The sequence below is a fragment of the Triturus cristatus genome, chromosome 12, assembly GCF_964204655.1.
Source record: "Triturus cristatus chromosome 12, aTriCri1.1, whole genome shotgun sequence".
In the NCBI taxonomy this organism is placed as follows: domain Eukaryota; kingdom Metazoa; phylum Chordata; class Amphibia; order Caudata; family Salamandridae; genus Triturus; species Triturus cristatus.
This window is the reverse complement of record NC_140595.1, coordinates 495,934,494-495,959,211: the sequence shown is the minus strand read 5'-3', so window position 1 is coordinate 495,959,211 and position 24,718 is coordinate 495,934,494. Positions and strand designations below refer to the sequence as shown.

Sequence of the window (24,718 nt, the reverse complement as noted above, 5' to 3'; positions counted from 1 at the left end):
CCTTCTAAATATCTACTAATAACAGGGCATGATTCTCATTTAGTTCATTTATGTGTGCCAGTATGACACGGAGATACCTTAAACAATGTGAGGTGCTCCTGTATGACATAAAACCATTTTGATCTTCGTGCACTATGGTTTAGGTTTAGGGATTTATAGAGCGCATGGCTACCCACAGGAATCCCAGCGCTATAACAGGTAAAGGAAACTATCTGGTGTGAGAATTAGGGGAACAGCCATGTTTTAAGTTTCTTTTTAAAAGACTGTTAATTTCCAATCAATTGCAACTCTGGGTCCATACTGCTCCAGAGTTTGGGCACCAGGTGTGAGAACGATCTTCCACCCCACCTTGATCTCTTGATTCTAGTAATGTTCATCAAAAAATTCGACCCTGATCTGAGACAACGGCAGGGTGAATAGTGGGAGATCAAAGTTCGTAACATGGCGGGACCTCTACCATACATGGCTCTGTGTGCCAGGTAGAGGGACTTGAATTTAATCCTGGCCTGAACAGGAAGCCAATGTAGCTCTCTCAAGGACACCCTTACTGACTGGTGCCTGGGTATCTTAAGAAGCAGTCTAGCTGCCGCATTCTGTACCACCTGTAACCTATCGGTGACATATTTGGGGAAGCGTACTGCTTTGGTTAATATGGCCAGTATTTTTGATTCAATGGTGATTAAAGATATTAGGCAGTATGACACACATTCATTAGATTCAGAAATTGATGGACGGTGCACCAAAATGAAGTCAAAGTAGGTCCAAGTATATTCCAAAATATTTATTAATTTATTTAAGAATCTTAGAATTAGGATTTGAACATCAGCCAACGCGTTTCGTTCCAAAGGGAGCTTGGTCAGGGCTGAAAGAGATATACAAATAAAAAAACAGACTAAATACACCATACGAAATACAAAAACATTATATACATAAATATAGACAATGTGCATACACATGTATCCACATACAACATATAAATTGATAACACTGATACAACGGCTTGCTGGAATTATAAAAGAATATATTTTAAAGCAAAGGGCCTCATCCAAAAAAGCATATCCAAGCCAGCAACAATATTCATTTCAAGAAAAACTACAAGTGACAGAAGAAAAAGGGTAAAGGAAAAGGAGAAAAAGAGAAAAGAAAAAAACGGAGAAAAGAAAAGGAGAAGAAAGGAAGGAAAAGAGAAAGGAAAAAAATAATAAGTTTAACAGAATGAAATTCAAACCCATCAAATCTAAAAAACTTCATATCAAAAAAACATAATACACAACGGAAGACAGACATTTCCTAATGTATTCAAAAAATACAAAAGAGCACAAGAACAAGAGAATTTAGACAGAAATAGATATCAAGGTATCAAGGATATATCAAAGTAAACCATATAGCCAAATAGAGCTCTCACCACAAATATCAACATCAAGTATTAATCAACCAATTTTTGTCAGTTATTCATAAGGTGTTATTAAATGTTGATCAAATTCCTTTGACGAATCGGATTCTGTATAAAAAGAGAACGTGCAGGAATCTAATAGATAACTGCACTAACGGCCATTGAAATCATTATCCAACCCCCCTGTTTATGGAGAGATCAATTGACAATATAATTCCTATACCAAATGATCTGCCAAAGCCTAGTAAAGGTCATATGTAAGTATGAGACCTACCAAAAATCATATGGTAATTTCAGCGTCCCACTATGTTCCAATTTTGTCACTTCTGGTAATAAAATAAAAACCAGGTCCTAACCACTAAATAAATATCCAAGATTAGACCATGTCATAAGTATCTTATCCAAAATGACTCACACCACTATAAAGAAATAACTATATCACAATCTTGATCTTAACCAGAGATCTTAAAGACCATACACGAATATGCAAGAACGTATAAAAATATCGTCTTACCTTCGTGTTTCCCAATCACAATTTCATCTGAATATAGGACAATCCAAGTATTAAGAAACTGCCAAAAAAAAGTCCTAGAAAAGATACAGATTTATATAAATCCTCCCTTATTTCCAAAGCGACTAGATTGTAAATCATTACCCGAATGATCAAGCTGTACAAAAATATATAGATGCAAACCTTGTATTAATAAAAAACTGACTGGTCAATCCAAGAAAGCCAAAGTTAAATAATTAATATAATTTGATCATATGTCAAAGCTTTCACCTCCCCGGTTAGTTTACTTGGCTCAAAACCAACCCGAACATCTCATTACAGCAGTATTCCACATACGCACGCTCAACCCAGTAGTTGTTTTAATCGTCCAGAGTCCCCATTGTTAACATCATATACTTGGGGGAGCATATTATAAACAAGCTCCCACCAGTTTTATGTTGTTAACACAATAGCCGCATACCTGCCAGCACTCGCGTTCACACAGATTGACAACATCAAAACCCAGCACGTATGCCACGTATGCCAGCTACCAGCCCCATATTACGTGTAGGGCTCAATATTTAAAGCATACTATGGGTGAGTTATAGCAAATTCCCACCCATCTTTTTCAGCTAAGGCAATGGCCACAGTCTTATCAATATTCGCGTTCACTCGGGTTTATAAATTTAAACAGCAGCGCATACCCCCGCTACCAAAAAACAACACGTATGTCAGCTACCAACCCCGTATTACGCAAGAGGTGCATTATTAATACGCGCTGTGAGTAAGTTATAGCACACTCCCCACCCCTCTTTTACAGCTAACACTATGGGCACAATCCTTTCAATACTCGTGTTCACTCGGATTGATAATTTCAAACAGCGGCGCATACGTCCGCTATCAACGCGGTTTATCACATGGGGCCCGTTATTAAAACCTCATGACCTCTTACCTTGTCAATGTTGACTCGTACGTGATTCTTCCCGTAGTTTGAATGTAAGTGAAACGCGCCATAATGTGCCCGGCTTGAATAACAACATCCGGTCATGTGATATAATTCATATGACCAATACCTATATTGCACTCATATTGTCGGCATATACGGGGGCCATATTGGATTTCTAACTTTCATAAAAAGACTACCACCGAGTCGTATTATACAACATATTAAAAAGAGAGAAGCACAAAATTCAACAATATCAAACACCTAATCCGTAAGTAATATTATGTATTAATTTGTCAACTTTGTATGTCCGTGATCATGAACAGTCAAGTCGTTCCAAATAAAATACGTCCCTATTCGGTGTTCTGTTTAAAAACATATTCTTATCATGTATGTTTTATTGGCACGCGCGGGAGCCATATTGAATTGTTAGTTCTTCCCAAGTTTCTAACATCAAATCATTATGAACAACACATTATAAGGATAAAGAAGAAACCCATAATACGTAACCAGAAAATATTAATATGTACTGATTTATCGACTCTGTATTTCTATTATTGCGCACAATCGAGTTGTCCCAGTTTAAGAAACATCCGTGCTTAGTTTATTGTTTAAAAACATATTCTTATCGTATTAATTTTACTGGCACACACGAGAGCCATATTACGTTGCTAGTTCTTGCTAAGAACCTACCACCAAATCATTATGAACGACGCATTAGATAAAAGGAGAAACCCATAATATTCAGCACTATTGATCGTAAGTATTAGCGATTTTTATATATATATTAAATGTTCATTCATCAATTTTATAATGTTCCTCCTTCGGGTTATTCCAAATTAGAACTACCCGCACAAACCATCCTAAAGGAGCAAGCCAACATATATTACCCTAAATATCATAAGGGGTATCACTAAAGCTAGAACCATATCTACGACGGTATTTCTTAATACAAATACATAACCTATAAACTAATGAAGGAGAAACCAGAAAAAATCATTTTGGGACTAAGTCATATTTCCGGACAGTTAAAAAGAGTCCCTGCTCGGTTCTCCAAGGTACTAGACACAAACATATAAAAACAGGAAAAAATTAATAACAATAGAGTATATAATTAAAGAAAAAGTAGACAACCACAAAGTGTGAAAAAGGGTAAACATGAATTGATGAAAACAAGCAATACAAAACACATTAGAATTCCCTATTTGATACACATTTCATCATATTGTTCTCAATAACATTACATTCGTCCAACGTATAATACCATTGCTGAAGCGTCAACATATTTGTATCCGGTACATAGATACAGGACACAAATACAGTCACTTGAAGATCATCATAATTGTATACAATACGTAGACACAGGATGTTATTTAACCCCTCCAAATTCCAGGAAAATCTAAAATATGTCTATAAAAAATATCTACAAGAAATAGTGCATTTCCCCATCAGTATTATGTCCCAGATGGGTAGCCCTAAGGCGGCAAATCCATTTTGACTCCATCTGTCTAAGTAACAGGTCCCTGTTACCTCCTCTTCTTTGCACCGGCATATGATCTATTGCATGGAACCAAAAGGACAAATCTTCCGGGTGCTCACAAGAATAGTGATTTGTGATAGGGTATCTATCATCCTTAGATTTGATTGCTCGTCGATGCTCCTGTATTCTCAGTTTAAGACAGCGAGTAGTGCTGCCAACATAGATAGTACCACACCTGCATCCCAAAATATAGACCACATGAGTCGTATTACAATTTAGAAAGTGATCTATACTATATCTTTTTGATGTATTATAACAAAAGTCGAGGGTCTTATTTTTGCCAAAGGGACATACAATACATGATCCACATACATAAAAGCCATTTGGTTTTGCCGGTAACCAAGTCTGGGTTGGTTTCATTGTAGTTACATAATTAGGACAAAGATAATTTTTTAGAGATACCCCCCTCCTATATGTAATCGATGGTTTGTCCTCAATCGAGTCCTTAAGACCCGGGGTATCCTTCAAAATATGCCAATGTTTGCGAAAAATGTTAAAAATGGCACCACTATGTACTGTATATTGGGTTATGAATCTTGCTTTTGGTTTAACTATAACAGAGATCGATTTGTCCTTTAATGTATCACCTCTATTCAGATTACAAACTCTGTGCTTCACCTTATCAAGAGCACTTTGTACATACCCGCTCTTAGCAAATCAATTTTTCACCTCTTTGATGTTAGTATGGAAATTCTCATCTTCACTACATGTCCGCCTAACCCTTGTCATCTCACCAAAGGGTATGTTGTTTTTAACAGAGCTGGGATGTGCGCTCGTGGCATGTAGCACAGAATTACATGATGTCTCTTTCCTAGAGAGTGTACTTTGTATCTTACCATGTTGAATATAAAATTGTATGTCAAGGAAGTTTATACGTTCCCTGTCATATGACATTGTAAATTATACATTGTAGATGTTGTCATTTAAGAAAGACACATATTGATGCAGATGTTCCACTGAGCCGGACCCCAAACAAATCACATCATCAATGTACCTCCCCCAGTACACGATGTAATTGGTCCAGGGGGAGGCACCTCTTCCCCAAGCATGCTCTCTCTCAAACCACCCCATAAAGAGGCATGCATAAGAGGGAGCAAACTTGGAGCCCATTGCAGTACCATGCACCTGCTGAAACCAGCAGTTGTCAAAAAGGAAGACATTGTTTGACAAGATAATGTCAATCATGGTGACAATCATTTCATTGTAATCGAACAGAGTTGCATCTTCTTTATCCAGAAAAGATTGGACTGCTTTGATCCCAAAGTTCTTATCTATACACGTGTAGAGACTCTCTACATCAAGGGTAACAAATATAAGATCTTCAGACCAATCAAAATCTTTAAATTTCATAAGAATGTCTTTGCTGTCCCTAATGTACGAGGGTAGATTAGGGACATGCTTCTGAAGTCTCAAATCCACATACTGGGACAATTTTTCAGTTGGCGATCCAACGCCAGAAATGATGGGTCTACCCGGGGGGAACTGTCCGCCCTTGTGTATCTTTGGTAAAATGTAGATGCACGGAAAGGACGGACAGTCCACCCATAGCTACCTGTACTCATCCTCAGTTAGGAGACCAATTTCCCTCCATTCCGTTAATCTAGCATTGATCATAATGGTTATAGTGGGAACAGGGTTGGTCCTAATTTCACAATAATATTGTTTGTTACTAAGTTGTCTTGAGATTTCCTGTATGTAGTCAGTGTGGTTCATTATGACCACATTCCCCCCCTTATCAGCTTCTCTAATTACAATGTTACAGTCCTTATTCAATCTTTTAAGGGCCATCCTCTCGGAAGCTGTGATGTTATGGGGAGATGTCATTAGATGGCTTGGTTGTTTCAGGATGACCAATATTATTTGTCCTCATAGGTCATATGGCAGGGAGCGCATCAAGCATTGCCCTCAAATGCGTGATAAGTAAAGAGGAATATTGATTAAGAAATGCAAAAGGGAAACCATTGGGACCCCGGGGGTCTTCCTAAAGGGTATTACTATAATAACTTGCTGGATTTCCCCTCTTGTAATTGGAAGATTCAGCTCTCTCTGGTCAGCCTGTTGTAGAGTGTGAATAATGATTGATTGATTGAATAGTGAGATCATTTACAATTGATTCTCACTTTCTATTCTTGAGGGGGTTATATATGTGTTCAGTGGTAGCCGGAGAGAGAACAGGTTAGGTCAAAGTACTCTGTAGTTCTTTCCCTGAGTTTATCAGTAAAGACATCATCCATTGGCTATAAAATGTTTAGTTGTCACAACCTTTCACACCTCCATCTCGGAGATGTATTGTCAATTATATGGGTGAGTGGTTAGACAATCCTCTTGGTAGAATGAGGGAGCATTTAACCTACTTCACCTCCACGGTCAGGACTGTGAGGGAAGCCTGCCTGGTGTCTGTGTTTACTTTGCGTCGCTCTGAGGAGGGTTGGAAGATTTATTACCCAAAAAGGATGAATAAATAGTCCATGCATGAATGGGAACCATGGAGACACAATTAGTAAGTTAATTGCATATCTGTTGCATGCTGTCTGTGCCAGTTGTCAATGAGATCCAGAGCTTTAGCCGATTTAGGGATGTGCGTGGAACTAGGGGAGGCTGAGCTTGGCATGTGTCATATCTTGTGTCTGTCAATGTGTTGAAGTCTACCTCGATGAGTGCCTTCCCTATTGCAGAATCTGCTATTAGTTGTGTGAGTGATTGTAACGTGGTTTTCGTTAGAGTAGGAGGGATATGTGCGCCAATAAGTGTCAATGGTTGTTCCTCTAGCAGCCCCATCGCCATGACAGCTCATCTATGTGTACTGCCTTCTTTACCAGTGGAAAGGATTTCCTGAGAAGGTTTACAACCCCCAGATCCGTGGATAAAGTCACAGTGATATACCCTTTCGTAACCATGCCTGCCAAGGAATGTGTATTTTGTATGCAGCAGATATGTCTCTTGTAGTAGCAACAAGGCAGAGGCCAGCCATTGAACATACAGCACAACTGCTCCTCTTTTTATTTTTTTATCAACCCAATTGAGATTACATGATATCACTTGATACTGCCCTTGCTTGCTACCTACCTTGTGCTGTGATAGTTATTAACAATAATATAGGTGTGGTTTTGTTGGTGGTGCTGTTGCCTGCAACCAAAGAGTGAACATTGTAAACAACAACGGAACCTTCTTCCATTCCTACACTTCCAACCCAGAAGCGTCCGTCGGCCTGAACAAGTATAATCATTTTGCATAAGGAAAAGGGGCAAATAAAAAAGGAAGAAGAGGTGAAGGAAGACAAGAAAAAGGAAAGGAAAGGAAAGACCACTTATTAACTTTGTGAAACAGATGCTGGGTATCATTCTTATGCCTCTACGGTTCTGTTTGTTACAGGTGGCTGATGTGTCTCTTGCTCCATTTCCTTCTCGGCGTCTGAGGTGTCTTTGCTGGTGGCCCCTACGTCATCGCTCTCTGCTTGTGTCTCTCCTTTTGCCTCTCTCCTTGGGCAGGTTCTATGTCTGTGGTGGTTTCTTTGCTCCCTTGCAGGTGACTCGGACGATATATTCTGCTCTTCTACCCAGGGCCATGCTTGTCATGTAGTCTCAAAGAAGAAGACCTTATTGTTCAATATTACGTTCAGTTTAGTTGGGAGCATCAACATGTAGCAGATGCTAATTGCCTCATTTTCTGTTTCATGTGACTACAGGTCCTCCTTTTGTTGCTGAACTAGTTTGATGTAGTCTGGGACTAAAAGATTTTTCCTGACTTGTGCAGCATCTCCCTGTTCGTTCTAGTCGTTTTTAGGATTTAGGTGCGATCTCTGTGATTTTGGAATTTAGCAATTAGTGGGCGAGTTAGCTCCATATGGGAGGACTCCGGCCGAGTGCACAATGGGATCTTTTGATCAGGAAACAGGGAGACAGCTGATTTCCTGGTATTCTAGCTTTCTGTCAATCCTCTCCAACCTTGGTGGAGTTTTTCCCCTCTACCCCCTCTGGGAAGTCCACCAGTGTCAAACTGCAGTGCTACGATATTCCTTTAGCATTTTCAGTGCAGCAGCACAGTTCATGGTTGGTGGCCTTTACATTTGAGCTGTGTATCAAAGACCTCTTCCCGCGTCTTCCAGTTATGATATTCACCCCTCCCTTTCGGTGACTCGGTCCTCCACATTTCTCAAGTCTTGGCATAGGGAGGTAAAATAATTTCCTACTGACCGAATTTGGACCTTCAGGGCTTGTATAGAGGCTTCAGTGGCCTGAAGTATGATGTACATTGCTTCTTTATAGTCCTCAGACAGTTTCATTAAATCCTCTGCTTCTGCTGCTGAGAGGGATGAGTTTTGAGTGCACAGATAATATTTTGGTGAATTTATCTAGGTTAACCTGCTTTGGAGCTGCTGTGCTTTTATCCTTTACCATGTTCAGGCACCCACTGCCTGTCTTGGGGTTGGTAGTTCTGCTTGGGTACTATGTGGTGAGTTGTGGTATTGACTGTAAAATGTAATACGTTTCCTCTCACCTCTGGTCAAGGGAGGCAGCCTACTTGTTGACCGAGGCCCTTCCAGATCCGTTCCTCCTCTGGAGGTCAAGATCCCTTATTTTGTCCTGGTAGTATGCGGAGCACAGGCAGTCGTGAGGTGTGCACTGCATGTAGAAGGTTTATGTGGACTTGATTTGGAAAGACTATACCAGCCGGTCTACCACAAGCACCGAAAGCATTCTTCTCTGCCGGCTCACCTCGACTAGACATGGTAAGCCTCTTGTACTTCTTCACCCATCACATCTTTAATGCCCGGGTCTAGAATGTAACCTTATGGAAAATTCCTCCCAGAGTTAATTGTGCCCCTCATTGAGAATGTGGCACACACTGGTGGGTTCTTCTGTTTGCCCAAGCCCCAACTCATTCATTGCCTCTGAAACTGGGTGAAGATGAACATCAGTCTGCCCCTGTTCAATCCACTTCACCCCGCAGCTAGGAGGGGTCACAGACTATAGGAGCCCTGGATAGCCGGAACTTCCACACCGATGTGAGCGAGGCCGGTGGATGGCTCCCTTTCAGCTGCTCTGAAGCCTCAGTGATAACGTCCTGCACCGCTGAGTCCTCCCACTCACTAGCCTCCCATGCAGTGACCCAGGCTTCTGCCTTCTGAAGTGCAGGGGACTTCAGCTTCAAATCAGAAATTCAGGCCAGCGCTGGGCTTCTGGATAAGCAGAGTGACTGAATTTGCACTGCTGCTGCTCAGACTTAAGAGGATTGGGTGGATTTTGACAGCTGAATGGGGTGTTCAGCTCAGGAGCCTCAAAGAGTGGCATCCTCCATCTTGAGTGGTAAAGCGATGCCCCCCTATATTTTCCAATGTTAATTCCAAATTAGCTGATGTTTTTGGAGACAATCATTGACAACTATATACAGGTACCACAGCCCATTGTGCCATCCTGCTCTTATACTATTCGCCACATTCTTATTGAAGACTCTGACCATGCAATAACTCCCTCAGCTATGCGATCCTTACAGTAAATTCTGATGACATCCTCTGATCATCTCATGGCAAAAGAATTGTGTCCTGCATTTTTCTGGAGAATATGCCCATCACTTTATCAAATAATACATCCCATTTTTTTCTTAGACAACAAACGCTCATCATGTTGCCACAGAGTATGAATAGATTATTATTGTCACATAGTAAATGTCCATGATTTTATAATAGACACCATATGGACATTTTGAGCCAAAGAATGCATGCCCTTCATTGTTCACATTTATGGATGAGAATACATGCACCTGATGTTGTGCTAGATAATATTTTGCGAGCAAAGATTATTGTTTTATTTCTCTCTTTTTGTAGCCCTACTGCATCTTCACCGTAACTCCATCCCCATCCCTCTCTCTGCCCTTCCCGCTTTCCGGCTCAAATTTATTTTCTCGTTTCAAGCAGCAGGCCCAGGGTCATCTTAAAAAAAATTGGGGCTACGACCAAGACATATTTTGGGGACCCCTGCTTGGAACAGCTTTGAATTCTATTATACTTTTTCTACTAATTCAAACCCGCAGGATGGGAAACAATATTGAAATATACTTAAACTTTCAAAAATAGTATTGCATAAAACATCTGAAATATGCTTTGCCCAGGGCCCCAAAATTCCTTAGGATGACACTGGGTGGAGGGACAACGTGAGAGGTAGGTGGGCAGAGAGGGGAGAGAGGCCGAGATAAAGAAACAGACAGTTATGAGATAGAAAGAGAGAAAGAGACCACATTTCCAGGGGGCCCTTAGGAAAGTGGGAGCTCTAGGCAACAGCCCCGTTTGCCCATGCCTTAAAGTGCTCTAAGAGGCACATCACATCATCGTGCAGACACTCCCATTTGTACTGATCTCGTACAAAAAGGCGATGAAATCAATATAGCACCAACATTGCACAAAATGAATCAATATGATGAGTGTTAATCCCAGTGGATTGACACACCAATGTATTGTTCTCGCACAGGGATTTCACGTCAGTGAGCAACAAAAGATAATTTTGATAACTCACCCAATATGTCAACATTTATTAATCTAAAACATAGAGGAGGTTACGTGTGCTGTACATACTTGTCAGACCCTTTTATTTAGGAAAAATGTACAGCTGTGTAAAAGAGGTGTCTTTATAATATCTGGTGCTTCTTCCTACGGCTAAATTTAAACATTTTTTTTTTAAAATTTTGTGACACGAATACAGCATATTGCGCTATATAAGGCCTTGATAAACACACAACGAGAAACAGATATCACTCGATTTACATACATTGGAAATATAAAACAGCCCAAGTAACGCTTTCTAAATCTCAGTTTTAAAATTAGAATCCAAGGTGCCTAAGTTCCTTTTTAAGGAAGAAAATAATGTGAAAGTATACAATATATATTTAATAAAATGAAATAGAAATGTTCAAACTAAAACCGAAGTCGAATCTTTTATATTAATCCGCCGAGTGCAGTGCTGAAAATTAAAACGAAAAACAAAAAATCCAAGCCCTCTTTTCTGTAGCTGATTGATGAGGCAGCAGAAGACCAAAGGTGACTGACTACATGGAAAGAATGAAAACAGAACTTGAAAAAATGGGTTAATCATTTTCTTGGTAGCCAGAATGAGAACATTGTTAAACAATGACTACCTACATGGAAATCTGATTGCCAAATTAATACGTTTTTAAAAAAATTCCAAAACTGCAAGTGGGAGGATTCAGATCTGATAGCAAGTGATGGAAGATTCCAGGCCTTCACAGTTGGAATAGAAAATGATCCTCCACCTAACCTAGAATTCTTGAACTTTCAATAAATTGGCCTTAGATGACCCGGGGTTTCTAGACAGTGTATATCTTGCAAATTTTTGATTGTGAAAAAGCAGGGCCTACATGAGCCGCTTTGTGACAGAAGCCTAGATCCTTAAGGAAAACCTAAAAATGCACTTTACCTTAGTGTCTAATTCTGTTCCTTCCTCTTAATCTTGTTCCTCCCCTTCCAGTTCCCATCATTCTTGTATATATTTCCCTGTTATATTTTAGGTTTTTGTTTGCCCGATATGGATAGGTGGTATTACACCCTGCTGTTCTGTATCACTTTAGTTGTGAAGCACTGCAATGGCCATGTGCAGTGATTCTACTATAGAAAATAGTACATCTAAATGTATAAGTACAAAATATTGGTCACTGTCCACATCGCTACCTGGCTTTGTACAGTAAGATATATTTTTCTCCTTTTAACTGACACCGTAGGTGATTGATTGATATCCTTATGGGAACCGGGTTCTTGTCTCGGCAGGGACGCTGAACGTCCTGTGATTCTGGGCCACAGAGTCAAGAGCTGTTTGATGTCCCACGTAGAGGTCCCACCAGAGTCGCCATTTGTGGTAAGCGTTCCCCTATACTCTGGATAATACCACTCTGTCCACCTACAATTAAAGTGCGAAGAGTAGGAGGCAAGCTTGAACAAAAGCCATTTATTGCTCTTAATGGGTACAATGTACAACACTGCACTTCAGATGGCCTTTGTAGACTGGACAAATATCAACACTTAGCCTCTCATATTTATACCAAACTGAAAGCAGGGCTATGCGACTTCATACCAGTTTGCTTAACAGTGGAATTTTCCTGTGCCATCCCCAGGCTGGAACAAAGGTCTGTCCTTACATGATAAGCATTTGGTATCAGTGGTTAGACGTTGTGGTAACGGACTCCAGGCTGGATGTAGTATTTCAGGAGTATTTATTGTAGTAGTTACAGATCTGGTAGTTCAGCCCCACCAGGAGCAGCCAGCATGCTGCTCAGCCCTTCTCAACTGTAGCCTCTCACTCCCAACATTCCATATTACATCATTCTGAGAGAATCTCACTGGCAGAGCATGAACCGCATTGAAACCAGGATACTACATACGTTCTCCTAGTTCTGTGGTTATCAGTTCCATGTCACAAACAGATAAGAAAATTGAGGCCAAACGGTCATTTTTCCTTTGTCAGTGAGTTGCAAAACAAATAAAGGTCTTTGCTGAGAAAAAAAACTGAAGGGCAAAACCATTTCTTGTGAAGTGGAAAATTACAAGTTGCTTTGATTTAACTACATTTCGGCCCAAAGACAAAATGGATGCCACTTGTGTTCACTCTATAGTCCATTTCTTAAAGCAAATTTCTCAAGTGCAGCACTGTCCTGAGTGCACAATCATGGCTTGAGTACTGCACAGTCCCAGGAGGGCCCAGGCAGACCAGGAGGGCTTAGAGAAGCAAAGGTCTGGGCTGCTTCTCTACGATCATTGATGAACAGCATTATAATTCATTCTCCCTCCTAATAATGTATACTTACAAGCCCTGAGCTACCGTCAATTAGCCACGTGATGGCACCATGGGCTCTCCCCTACATAACACCAGACACACAACTTCCTAGACCCAAAAGGAACCTGATGCATTACAAGTTACTGAACCTTGCAAATTCTGTTCTAAATGGCATTCTTTGTAAGCTGTCAAAGATGGACAGACTCTACTGTACTAGTGACAGCTGTGGACATTTGGGGGAAGTCAGTGGTCCCATAGACTGCTGCATGCACCCCAATGTCCATTATGAAATGTTCCATTTTTTGGGTACTTCTTTCCATATACCTCTAAGGGGCAGAGGTCACACTATTGGCACTGTGGGAATACAGAGAAGTAGCTTTGCTGTCTCTTTAGATATCACAGCTGGCCAAGAGGGTATGCAGAAGGAAACCTGATCTCAGGAATATTAGTGAGGCAGGATTTCTGCAGATCATTGCTACCAGCCACTTTGCCATCAAATTCATCGATTTAGCCGGGTTGCATGACAGAAGTTGTGTAATAAAATTTCTGTTATACAGTCTGGATAGTAATTCATCTGGTCCTACATACCTTATTGTGCTTGCCTCAGTCACATCATTTGACATACAGAAAGTCCTCACTCTAAAGTGAGTCTCCAGTCCAATAATTGTGACAAACAGATACATGCAAAACATATTCACAAACTCTAACCAACTATTTGCTATAGTACATTTATGTGTTGATATCACTAAAAAGTCAGTATTTATTAGGCTCAGTGGGAGATATGCAGAAACAGTTTTTGTATCAAAAGTTGAGCTGCACAAACTGGCAAACTATGCACTTGCAAAAACCAAATTTGCAATGCAATACATAAAGTGGCATTTGGTGTTGCAAATATCTTCTAGGTCTTGGAAAAAAGGGGAAAACCAAACCACATCAAAAGTACCAATCACTCCCCAACGACCTATATTGCTTTGCAAAGGCTCACAAGAGGTCTCTAGGGCTGTCCATTGTATCCATTTAACAATGATGCGTACTCTCTCATGGATTCCCACTTGACAGACCATTGCTGGGATACCTATATATTTTTAATTTGTTTGTAAAGTAAGGAAGCTCACACTAGCTGTTTGGCATATCAGCTATTCCCTAACCACTCACCCTTATACCTTATATGAGTGGTCCTGCTGAAGGTGGCTGTAAATTGAAAATTGCCACGAAACATGCTTTTACCCCGCTGTTTGGATACCCACGCCTACAACACTCTTGCGGACATCTTTTGAGTTGTGCCTTCCGTGTTATTTAAAGTTTATGTTATTTAGGCGGGTGGTGGATGTATGTGATGAGAGGGTGGTGATGTGTGGTGGTATGATAGATCAGACTGCTTGTGCGGTATATAAAGAAATTTGGGGGATATATCATGTTTTGATTTATGATTTATTCTTTGAAGTGATAAAATATAGCTATTCAATGATCACTGATATCAAGGGATGAAATTGTTGAACTTTTGAACTAATGTAAATTTTAAATATGTCTTTTATATTTTTTGCACATTTGGACAAAGGAGAAAAAAGAAAATAATAATGTAATAAAAAGATAGATAACACAATGAACAAGAGTTTGGAATGTTAAATAGATACAATGGACAGCACTAGAGAACCTTTGCAAAGCAATATAAGTCGTTGGGGAGTGCTTGGTACTTTGGATATGGTTTGGTTTTCCCCTTTTCTCCAAAACCTAAAAGTAATATGTTAGGGGGTACCTTCAGATCTTTATTGCAAATATCTTTCCCAGTTGCTATTGACTTCGTGCCTAATTTGCAACTCCTAAAGATGTGTAGCAATGGTTAGCATCTGCTCCCCCAATTACAAACCACTGAAAGATTACAGTCTGCCGATAGCTGTCACTATCTGTTCACAATGTGGAAGCTGTGCCTGTGGTACAGGTTCCACTGTATGAGTGGAACAGCTAGTAGTGAGATGGAAACATTCATGCTCTCAATGATGCCTCTTTTGCACTGTGCAACTGGACTGCTATACTGATGCTATGCAAATGCAGAGAGAAAGGCATGCAGTCCCCTGCAGGTCTTCATCTCTGAATTTGCAGGCAGTTGCAGGGGGCATCCTGCCTTATGAATATAATGAAGCCAGGTTTATGCACATTCTTAGAAATGGTCTCTTTGAGCCGTGCTGCATAAGTTCACAGAGTACAGGGCAACTAAAAGTCCAGGATTCATCGTAGATGCTGTGCAAACACAGGGGCATATTTACGATCTCCGTTGCATTGCTCTTGCACCACACAACGTGGGGCAAGAGCCACACAACTTAAAAAAGAGATTTCTTAAGCTACTCAAGGCCACCTTGCGTGTGCGTGGCCCTTGAGTGGCTTCTTAAATCTCCAGTAATGTAACACAGAGCAAATTGCTGCTCTGCGTTACTCTGCACCAGGGAGGAGTTTCATGTGATTTGTTTGTGTGTTCCCACGCAACTCCAATGGTTTTTGATGCATTCCCAGATTTAACAGGACTGGTGAAGAACCGGGCTTTTTAAGCCTGGCGGCGCAGGGTACGCCTGAAATCTTCTGAGTTCGCCTTCCAAATTACAGAGACACGGAACACTCTGTTTGGCATAGGAACTTCTATTTATTAGCTGCAGCTATGTACAGTTGTCCTAGAAGTACATCAGTGGTAGGTTCTCAGGAGACTGCCACTTCAATCCGTGGCTCACAGTCTTTTGTAGTGCTTGAATCCCCTAAAGCAACAACCCCCGCAATGTGCAATAAAAATACATATCATCCACAAGAAAACATTCTTTGTACAAGATACAGGATAATGGGTAATAGAAATTCCATCCCTAAGGTCGTGTTCTCTACTCGACCCTATAGGTCAGGTGGCATAGCCATTCCTTGGTTAAATTAATTTACGACAGGACGTGTTTGCGTGTTGAAGATGGTGATTCGTAAAACAACTGGAGAGGCCAAGAATGGTCATCAAGGGTCAAGAGATGGTTATCTGGGGGATTAGTTGCTTCGAGCCGGGTCTCAGAATGGACTGAGCTCGGGGAAACAGGAAAGGTCGTGTAATATGTGTAACAGTATAGAACGTGAAAGAAACGCTATGAAGGTGGAAGGGGCCTGAGTGAGGGCAACAGCGTAATGGTGTTACAAGCAAAGATGGGGCCGCATTTGAATTTCCTCAGACCCTCCTTTTGCCATTACTCAGGCAAAGAAACCAGAGGCTGGTGGTAATCTGAATCGTCTTCAATAGCCATGAACTCTACAAGCTGTTGTTGCAGCATTATCTTTGTGTTCGCTGCTTTCTGTGATACCGGATTGGGAACACACAGGGTGGCGCAGAGCCCGCATATAGCTGGACCACATTGTAGGCAAAGGCAACATGAGAAGAGAATGGACAAAGTCGCTCCGACAAAGGTGAGAATCTTCCATCCCCATGTAGACAGTAGTCCCCCAAACCATCCCATCAGAGACCAATGCCCTTCATCCTGGTGAACGGACTCAGCGATCTTATGTAGCTTAGAGATGGCTTGGTATACTGTAGGGGCGTTGTCTGGAATAAAAATGCAACAGCTAGATCCGATCAATCTGCATACGCCCCCACGGTCAGCAAGGATGATATCTAATACCATCCTGTTCTGAAGCGTGACGAGGCGGTCAGCAGCGAGTTCTGCAGTGATGTTACTCAAAGCTCCAGCTGTTTCATTGACAGTGGCTTCTACAACTCGAATTAGTTGTCTTATGTCTCTACTGTTGGCTATTGAGCCCCAGAATGGAAGGAGTCCTTTCAAGACATCCCCGACTTCTTGTCCTGACGTATCCTGGTCAGACGCCACCCCTCTTTTCTGTAAATGATGCTTGGCATCTGCTATATATGTAGGGGGCAACAACCAAGCGATATAACAAGTGCCTCTCCAATTACCAGGTAAAGAAGTGTAAGCCTTATTTCCACACACGAAGTATGTATTACGTGAGGGAACCATGCAAGGCCAATCTGTCCCATTCAATGTCACAATATGTTGGCAATTGCTTGTACCTTTATATTCTAACCCTCCTTTCCTAATACAGAATGGTGCTTGTCCAGGTACCACTAGAAAAGTTTGTCCTTTTCGAGAGGTTCTATTAGAGGGCAAAAAATACAAATCCGTAGATTTGGTTTGGCGATCAGTATATTCCGACTTCTCACTATCCGTCCCATATATCCTTTTTCTGTCCCGCCAACATAAATGGTATAGATGTACTCCCAAGCTCCTTACTTCTCGAGTATCCCCATCTCCAGAAAATACCCAACTGGCGCTTAATTCCCACCATGCACTATAAGAGCCATTAAATGAAAAAGGAAGGGTAATGTATGGCATTCCAGTATTCACAGAACTTGGCAGAAGACCACAAACCCAACAGTTCGTCGCATTAGTGGCCAATTGATGTTGGTGTAGCATGGAAACAAATGTGTTGTTGCGGAATTCACTCCTTCTTGACTCAACATGAGGTGGTAGAGTGACATGTGTATGCATTTCAATGGTAACTTTGGGAGTAGGCTGTGTAAAAATTACGTGTAGTCCCCATCCTATACAAGACAATATAATACATATCAAAATCAATATTATTAAAACCACTATAAAACGATTATGCAGTAATTTACAATGCTTTGTGCTCATTGTTTGTATTTTGTCCATTCCCTTGTTAACAGTCATTTCCAGCTCTAAATATTGCCCGTGAGGGGAGGTTGCTTCACTCAGCTGTGAATGTCTGTAGTTCTTTATACTTTCCTACAAGTCCCACAGGCCTAGAGCCACATTTGGGTCACAATTCTGAGACTTACGATCACGGCCCTGCAATCATGTGGAAATCGGGATAAAGACAAAGTCAATGAAGCACTATTGAGGTATTTTGTTCAGTCTGGGCCTCAAATCGTACCTCTGGGAACCAGGTACAGTTTGTTCTTGGAAAAGGAGATGTGGTTTAGTAGTGTCCAATTTCAGTGCCGGTGGTATAGCTGTCTGGAGGACCTCGTCGTCGTATTGTCCTGCTCCGGCAAAGTCTAGACGCGCATCGCTGAATAGTCCAAATCTTGGTACTCTTCCGGTTTCAGAGTCACTAATTCGTTTATGAACCCATTGATCATAAGGCAATGGTAGGGGCACTTTCTTGCAATGTACCCCATGTACCCAGTTCTTTTTGCCGACCACCTTTACTGCAGTACGCGTCGTCAGTAGTACCTGACGAGGTTCTCTCCAGCGAGGTTCCAAGTTCTTTGACCTCTGGAAGTTTTTGACGCAGACCCAGTCTCCCGGCCGTATGGTGTGACCAGGATCCGTTGAAGCCTGGGGCAAAGTATCTTGTACCTGTTGGTGAAGGACACGTAACTTAGTGGTTAGATCATGTAAATAGTCAATCAACAATGGATGCTCTATCTCTGAGTATTTCTTTGGCCTTGGGACTCCCCAAACATTTGCAGGCTGCCAAAGACAACCCCATAAGGACTAAGTCCCATACGGGAATGGGTGGTTGTTCTGGTGGATAAGAGAGCCAAGGGCAAGGTATCAGGCCAGGCAAGACCCGTGCTGGCTTGTATTTTCGCCATTTTAAGCTTAAGGGTGCCATTATAGCATTCTACCAAACCTGCTGACTGAGGATGGTTTGCTGCGTGGAATTTTTGCTGAATGCCAAGGCCTGTACATACTTTCTGCATGATCTGACCCACAAATTCACTTCCGTTGTCACTCCAAATAATTCTCGGTAACCCAAATCTTGGCAGAAACTCCTTCAGAAGGACTTTTGCCGTGGATAGAGCAGTATTATCTTTCAGGGGATAGGCCTCTACCCATCGGGAGAAGGCACATACCACAACAAGAACGTACTTCAGATTGTTACATCGTTCCATGTGGATGTAATCTATTTGTAAAACCTCAAAAGGGTAAGTTGGGGGAGCAAAGTGTCCTGCTGGTGTTGGTGTTCCCTTCCCCGGGTTATGCATCAAGCATACAATACAATGCTTAACCAGATTGTCTGCACATTTAGGGATCCCCACATTCTTCCATACTGGAGCCAGAAGCTTGCATATACCTTTAGCGCTAATATCGGCTGGACCATGTGCCATGGTAACTACTGGGAGTACATAAGCATCTGGTAACAACCAGCGTTGATGTTCTGACAAGTCTGTCCAGCACCCTGTCACATCCAATCTTCCTATACTTTCTTTCCACGTACTCAATTCTTTCTCTGTGGCCTCTGCCTGGATCATTTTCACACTGTCCACAGTATTCTCACACATCCCTCCTTGTGCAACCCATCTAGTAGAGCCCGCAACATACATGCGGCTTGTAGTGTCTCTAGCTGTCTCTTTCGCTATGTGGTCTGCGAAAGCATTTCCTTGACCTACATCATCAGTGATCTTCTTATGTGCACTACACTTCACAATCGCTATCTGAGTGGGCAAGGTGAGTGATTCAAGGAGGTCATTTACCAATTGGCCATGCTGTATCTTAGTGCCATGGGATGTGAGAAACCCTCTTTCCTTCCACAGGCGGCCAAAACTATGGGCCACTCCAAACGCATACTGACTATCAGTATACACATTCACCCTTTTTCCTTCAGCCAACACACAAGCTCTAGTCAGTGCTATCAATTCAGCTGCCTGGGCTGAGTTATGTATAATACGCGCTGTTTCTATAACAGTGTATAAGGTAGTGACTGCATAGGCTGAGGTCGTTTCACCATTGGGAAGCTTAAAACAAGAACCGTCCACCCATAAGGTCCCATCCGGGTCCGGGAGTGGAGTATCCTTTAAATCAACTCTGCCTTTTGTCTCTTCCTCCGTGCGGAGGAAGCAGTCGTGTTGCTCCTGAGTGTCATTTTCTACTGGAATTGGCAGCAATGTTGCCGGGTTCAAGGTATTACATCGCTTAATGTGTATGTGGCTAGCCAAGAGCGTCAATTCGTACCCCAAAAGGCGTGCACTCGTGAGGTGTTGGGTCTTTGTTCTATTCAGGAGGGTGTCTACTGCATGCGGTACCATGACAATAAGGGTATTATCTAATACCAATCCAGCAGACTGGCGAATGGAAACTGCCGCTGCTGCTGTAGCCCTCAAACAGCTAGGTAATGCCTTGGCCACTGGATCTAACGTGGCCGAAAAATAGGCACAGGGGCGTTGCTTGTCCCCAAATCGTTGCGTTAAAACTGATAACGCGCAACCTTCTTTCTCATGAACATAGAGTGTGAAAGGCTTACTGTAATCAGGAGTACCTAACACAGGGGCAGAGCACAAGGCAGTGCGTAAATCAGTGAAACTTTTCTGACATTCCGCAATCCATGGAAGCGGGTGTGGTGTATCTTTAAAAGTGAGTGCCAACAAAGGTTTTGCCAGAAGGGAAAAATTGGGGATCCATTGTCTACAATAAGAGGTAATACCCAAAAAGGCACGCACCTCTTTTTGCGTACATGGAATAGGCATTTGGGCAATTGCTTGGATACGTTATGGGGTCAATCGCCGTCCCTCCTTTGACAAGAGATGACCTAGGTAGGTAACCTCTTGGCAGCAATATTGCAATTTTGATGGTGAAACCTTGTGGTTGTGGTCAGATAAGTGGCGTAACAGTGAAATGGTAGCCTTTTTACAAGTGTCTTCAGAATCTGCTGCAACCAACAGGTCATCCACATATTGAATGAGAGTGGCCCCTGGAGGTAAACACAAAGTATCGAGCTGTGATTTCAATGCTTGACTATAAATGGAGGGGCTCTCGCAATAGCCTTGAGGAGCTCACTTGAACCGGAAGCTTCGGCCTGTTAAGGAGAAGCCAAAAATATCCCTACTTTCCTCAGCAATGGGAATGCTGAAGAAAGCATTTTTGAGGTCAATGACGGAAAACCAGGAAGCTGAGGCTGGTATCATTGTCAGCAGGGCATTAATATCCGGGACAACAGGGAATTGAGGTACCACAATCTTGTTGACCTCTCTGAGATCAATCACAAAACGATAGACAGGTGGCTGGGAAGGGTTGGTTCATTTGAAAACAGGCAAAACAGGACTATTGCATACATTTCCCCTAGTCTCTTCGACCACATCGTTTTGTACCAAATCATGAACTATAGTCAAAAGAGCTTTTCCGCTGTCACTGGAAATTTTATATTGTGTAATGGGAGGAAATTTAGTATTAGGCTTGAGTGTTACAATGTAGGGAGGAATCCGCAGGAGGCCCACATCATTGGGGCCGGTGGCCCAGAGGGTGGCTGGAAGAGATTGTAATTCAGGGGGAAGCTGATCTTTAGACAAGTACATCGGTGAGGTCAATTTCTTACCTAAGGTAAGACGTACACCAGAAGGGGAACAGTGTAATGTCGCATACAATCTCTTCAATAAATCCAAGCCCAACAAATTTTCACCACAACCAGTTGTTAAAAGGAGCGGGGCCTCCAATTTGTAAGGACCTATTGAAATGGGCAAAGGGCATGAAACTGGGTTTTGAACTGGGGCGCCAGAAAAACCTACAGAAACATTTGTACAGCCAGACAAAGGTGCCCCAGGGAGTTTAGAGTGAATCATAGAGCTCTTTGTTGCACCAGTGTCTAATAGGAATGGCTCTGTAACACCTAGTGCTTCCACATCAACATAAGGCCCACTTTGGTCCACTGGAACTGATACTACTCCCGTACTTTGTCCATGGCTGTCCTAGCTAGGTTGGGAATTCTGGCTCACATCCTCAGTATAGTAATCACTGTTGTAATAGTTGGTAGACTGAGCATTTTGCTGATCAAAATAATTCATGGAGTTTCCAGGGGGCATGGAACGATGGTTATTAGGCGGCGTACTTCGTCCTCTACCTCTTGGTGCTGACTGATAACCACCCTGGCCTCGTGACGCGGGAATACCGCTTGTGCGCTGTAACAAAACCGGGCAATTATACTTTAAATGGCCTTCTTCTTTACAGTAAGCGCATTGATTTTGGCCCAGTGGGGGTCGGGGAACGAAAGGCCCAGACCTCTGCAACTGTCTCTGGAATTGTGGAGACGGCTGATATTCACGTTGAGCAGGGCGAGGAGGATAAGCTTGTTGCAAAAGAACTTTTGTTTTCAACTCTTTGGTCTTTTTATCAAGTTTCTCCCTTTCCTCTTTATCCCTATTTTCATAGTACTGGGCAGTAGCCAATATCTGGGCCGAAGAGGAAACCGCCCATGCACTTTCAGAATTCTTCAATTTATTAGATATTTCCGGAACCAAATTTGACACAAATTTGTCTACAAACAACCGTTGGCCACCTTCCGTGCTCATATCCTGACCACTATGATCGATGAACGTCTCCTCGAAACGAGTGAAGAAATCAGAGACGTTTTTATCCGCTTTCTTTTTACAAGCTGCTAACTTATCCCAATTAACTCGCAGAGGTGGCATCATAGTTTTCAGTAAGACAATGATCCTAGCTGGGAGTTCTGTAATTAGAGCCTCAGGTTTGGCACCACCCACTTGGAGTCTGTCCGCGGCGAGTATGGCAGCCCAATCATCCCCCAGTTCCCCCACATGGTCCTCCTTCCGAATCCTAGCCCATAACGGTTGTGGGACCACATTACCCATTAGCATGTCTATATCGGCCAAATTCATAATACATGCATCGACAGTTTGGGACAACTCTTTATAGTACCCAGCAGGATTTTTACGGGGGTCCGGTAAGGACTGCTTAAGGGCCAATACCTCAGATCGTTTCCAAGGAACGTGTACCCACACACGTTAAAAGTGAGCAGGTATAATAGGATTAGCACCCTGAGCTGCAACCTCCTCTCTCCACACTGGGGGAACCTCTCTCATGGGATAGTGTTTTAATTTTCGCCTGACGGACGAATCATGTTTTGGCAAGGACCGGCAGGCAAGCATCATTCTAAAAGTGACAAGAGTTCCTACCGCGTCCCCAACCTCTGCGCCCACAATCAGCCCTTTATCAAACTCGGTCTGTACATCGAGCAGGCCCTGAGGGGCTCGTCCCAATCCCATATCCTCCCACTCTTGACTTAAAATGTTACTCATAGTATCAAAAACATATCTCTGCGTTGGCGCCTCCCACTGCTAAAAGGTGACCATAATATTTTGCACACTATACTGGGGGCCATTCGTGATCCACCGTCGGGCTTGAAGGTCTAGCACTTCCCGTTCCTCCGGACCTGGGAGCTTACTACGAGTTTGTCTACGAGGAGGAACAGGGGTCATTTGAAATGTCCCAAAGAGAGGGGACAAAAGGCCAGAAACGGTATCAATCATTCACCTCCGAGCGGAGGGAGAATTCGTCATTAGGACAGGAGACAGAATATTAGGCGGGGCAGAAGAGGGAGTAACATTTACGAAGGGAGCCGAAAGTAAGGGAGAGCTCGGTAATACCGAAGAAAGCTGTGGTGGGGGTGCAGGAACCGATTGAGAAGCGACAGGTGGGACAACAGGCGGAACAGGCGGGCAGGTGCTAATAGTAAAGGTGCATTCGCTCCGGGGGCAGGTGGTAATCCAAAAGGTACATTAGCTCCCTGCGCATAGGGCGGGGGTAATCTCAACAGATGGGACATTAAAGGATCCTTCTCAGGGTCCACATTTTTCTCTGTAGGGGAAGTTGGCAACACCGGATAACATTTATCTATTGCCATACGATGTTGCCTATCTGAGACCTCAATCGCATGATCGGTTTCATTATTTTTAAACTGTTGCGTAGCTTGTAAAATAGACATATCCCTCCTATCTCTTTTAGCTTGTTTTTTTTCTTTCTGTTTGGCCTCCTTACGCCATAGGCAAAAATAGTCAAACATAGCCGGCCGGGCTTTTCGCTTAAACAAAGTGTTCTCCAAATTATCTAAAATATTGAGCTAAAAACTGCCGTTCTGTGGCCATCGTAAAACACCATCTTTCCTAGTATAGCGAACCCATGCCTCATTAAAAGCTATGGGGCCAATACCATGTTTAGAATACACTTCATAAGTGGGAGTTCCGGCCGGAGGAATTGGACAAGAGTCCTCCAGTCGGGAAGCCCTATCGCGATTACAACAAAACCATCTTCCAAACTTACTGAAACCAGGCATCGCTACCACAATAGTTTCTTTACAAACTTCACGGGGTTAATTAGTCACTTTATAGTACAAAAACTGCACTCACCCCTCGGTTTCGGCTTTTGCAAAAGTCGAACAAAGACAAAACAAAGACAAAGGAGTGGCCACTATACTTAACTTAACCAGATGTTTCCGTACGCCAACAGAGGTCCGTCTGATGTCTCGCGATACCAATTACCAATGGAGCCAAAGCGTGGCCGCAGTCAGGGCAGCAGGTCTTTTCAGCCGTTGGAAGGGAGAAGCCACACGGTAAAAAACCTTCGATCCACTTACGACATGCAGGGGTCGATCACGTGGTGCGCGTCCTCCGGAATTTCCTTGCGGGGCTCCTCATGATCCTTGGGCTGGACCCACGACCTCTGAAGCGGCCTCACAGAGGGCACCAATTGAAGAACCGGGCTTTTTAAGCCTGGCGGCGCAGGGTACGCCTGAAATCTTCCGAGTTCGCCTTCCAAATTACAGAGACACGGAACACTCTGTTTGGCATAGG

At 42.6% G+C, this 24,718-nt stretch overlaps 1 long non-coding RNA gene across 1 annotated transcript in view; it reads right to left on the bottom strand.

Moving 5' to 3' along the window:
• Positions 1 to 825: 825 nt before the first annotated feature.
• Positions 826 to 24,718, bottom strand: part of LOC146776152 (uncharacterized) — a 325,408-nt gene continuing 301,515 nt past the window's right edge. The window contains exons 4-5 of the long non-coding RNA XR_014972340.1: positions 1,908 to 1,981; positions 826 to 862 (exon numbers count right to left, since the gene is read on the bottom strand). This is a non-coding gene — a long non-coding RNA (uncharacterized LOC146776152). The remainder of the gene's footprint in view (positions 863 to 1,907; positions 1,982 to 24,718) is intronic.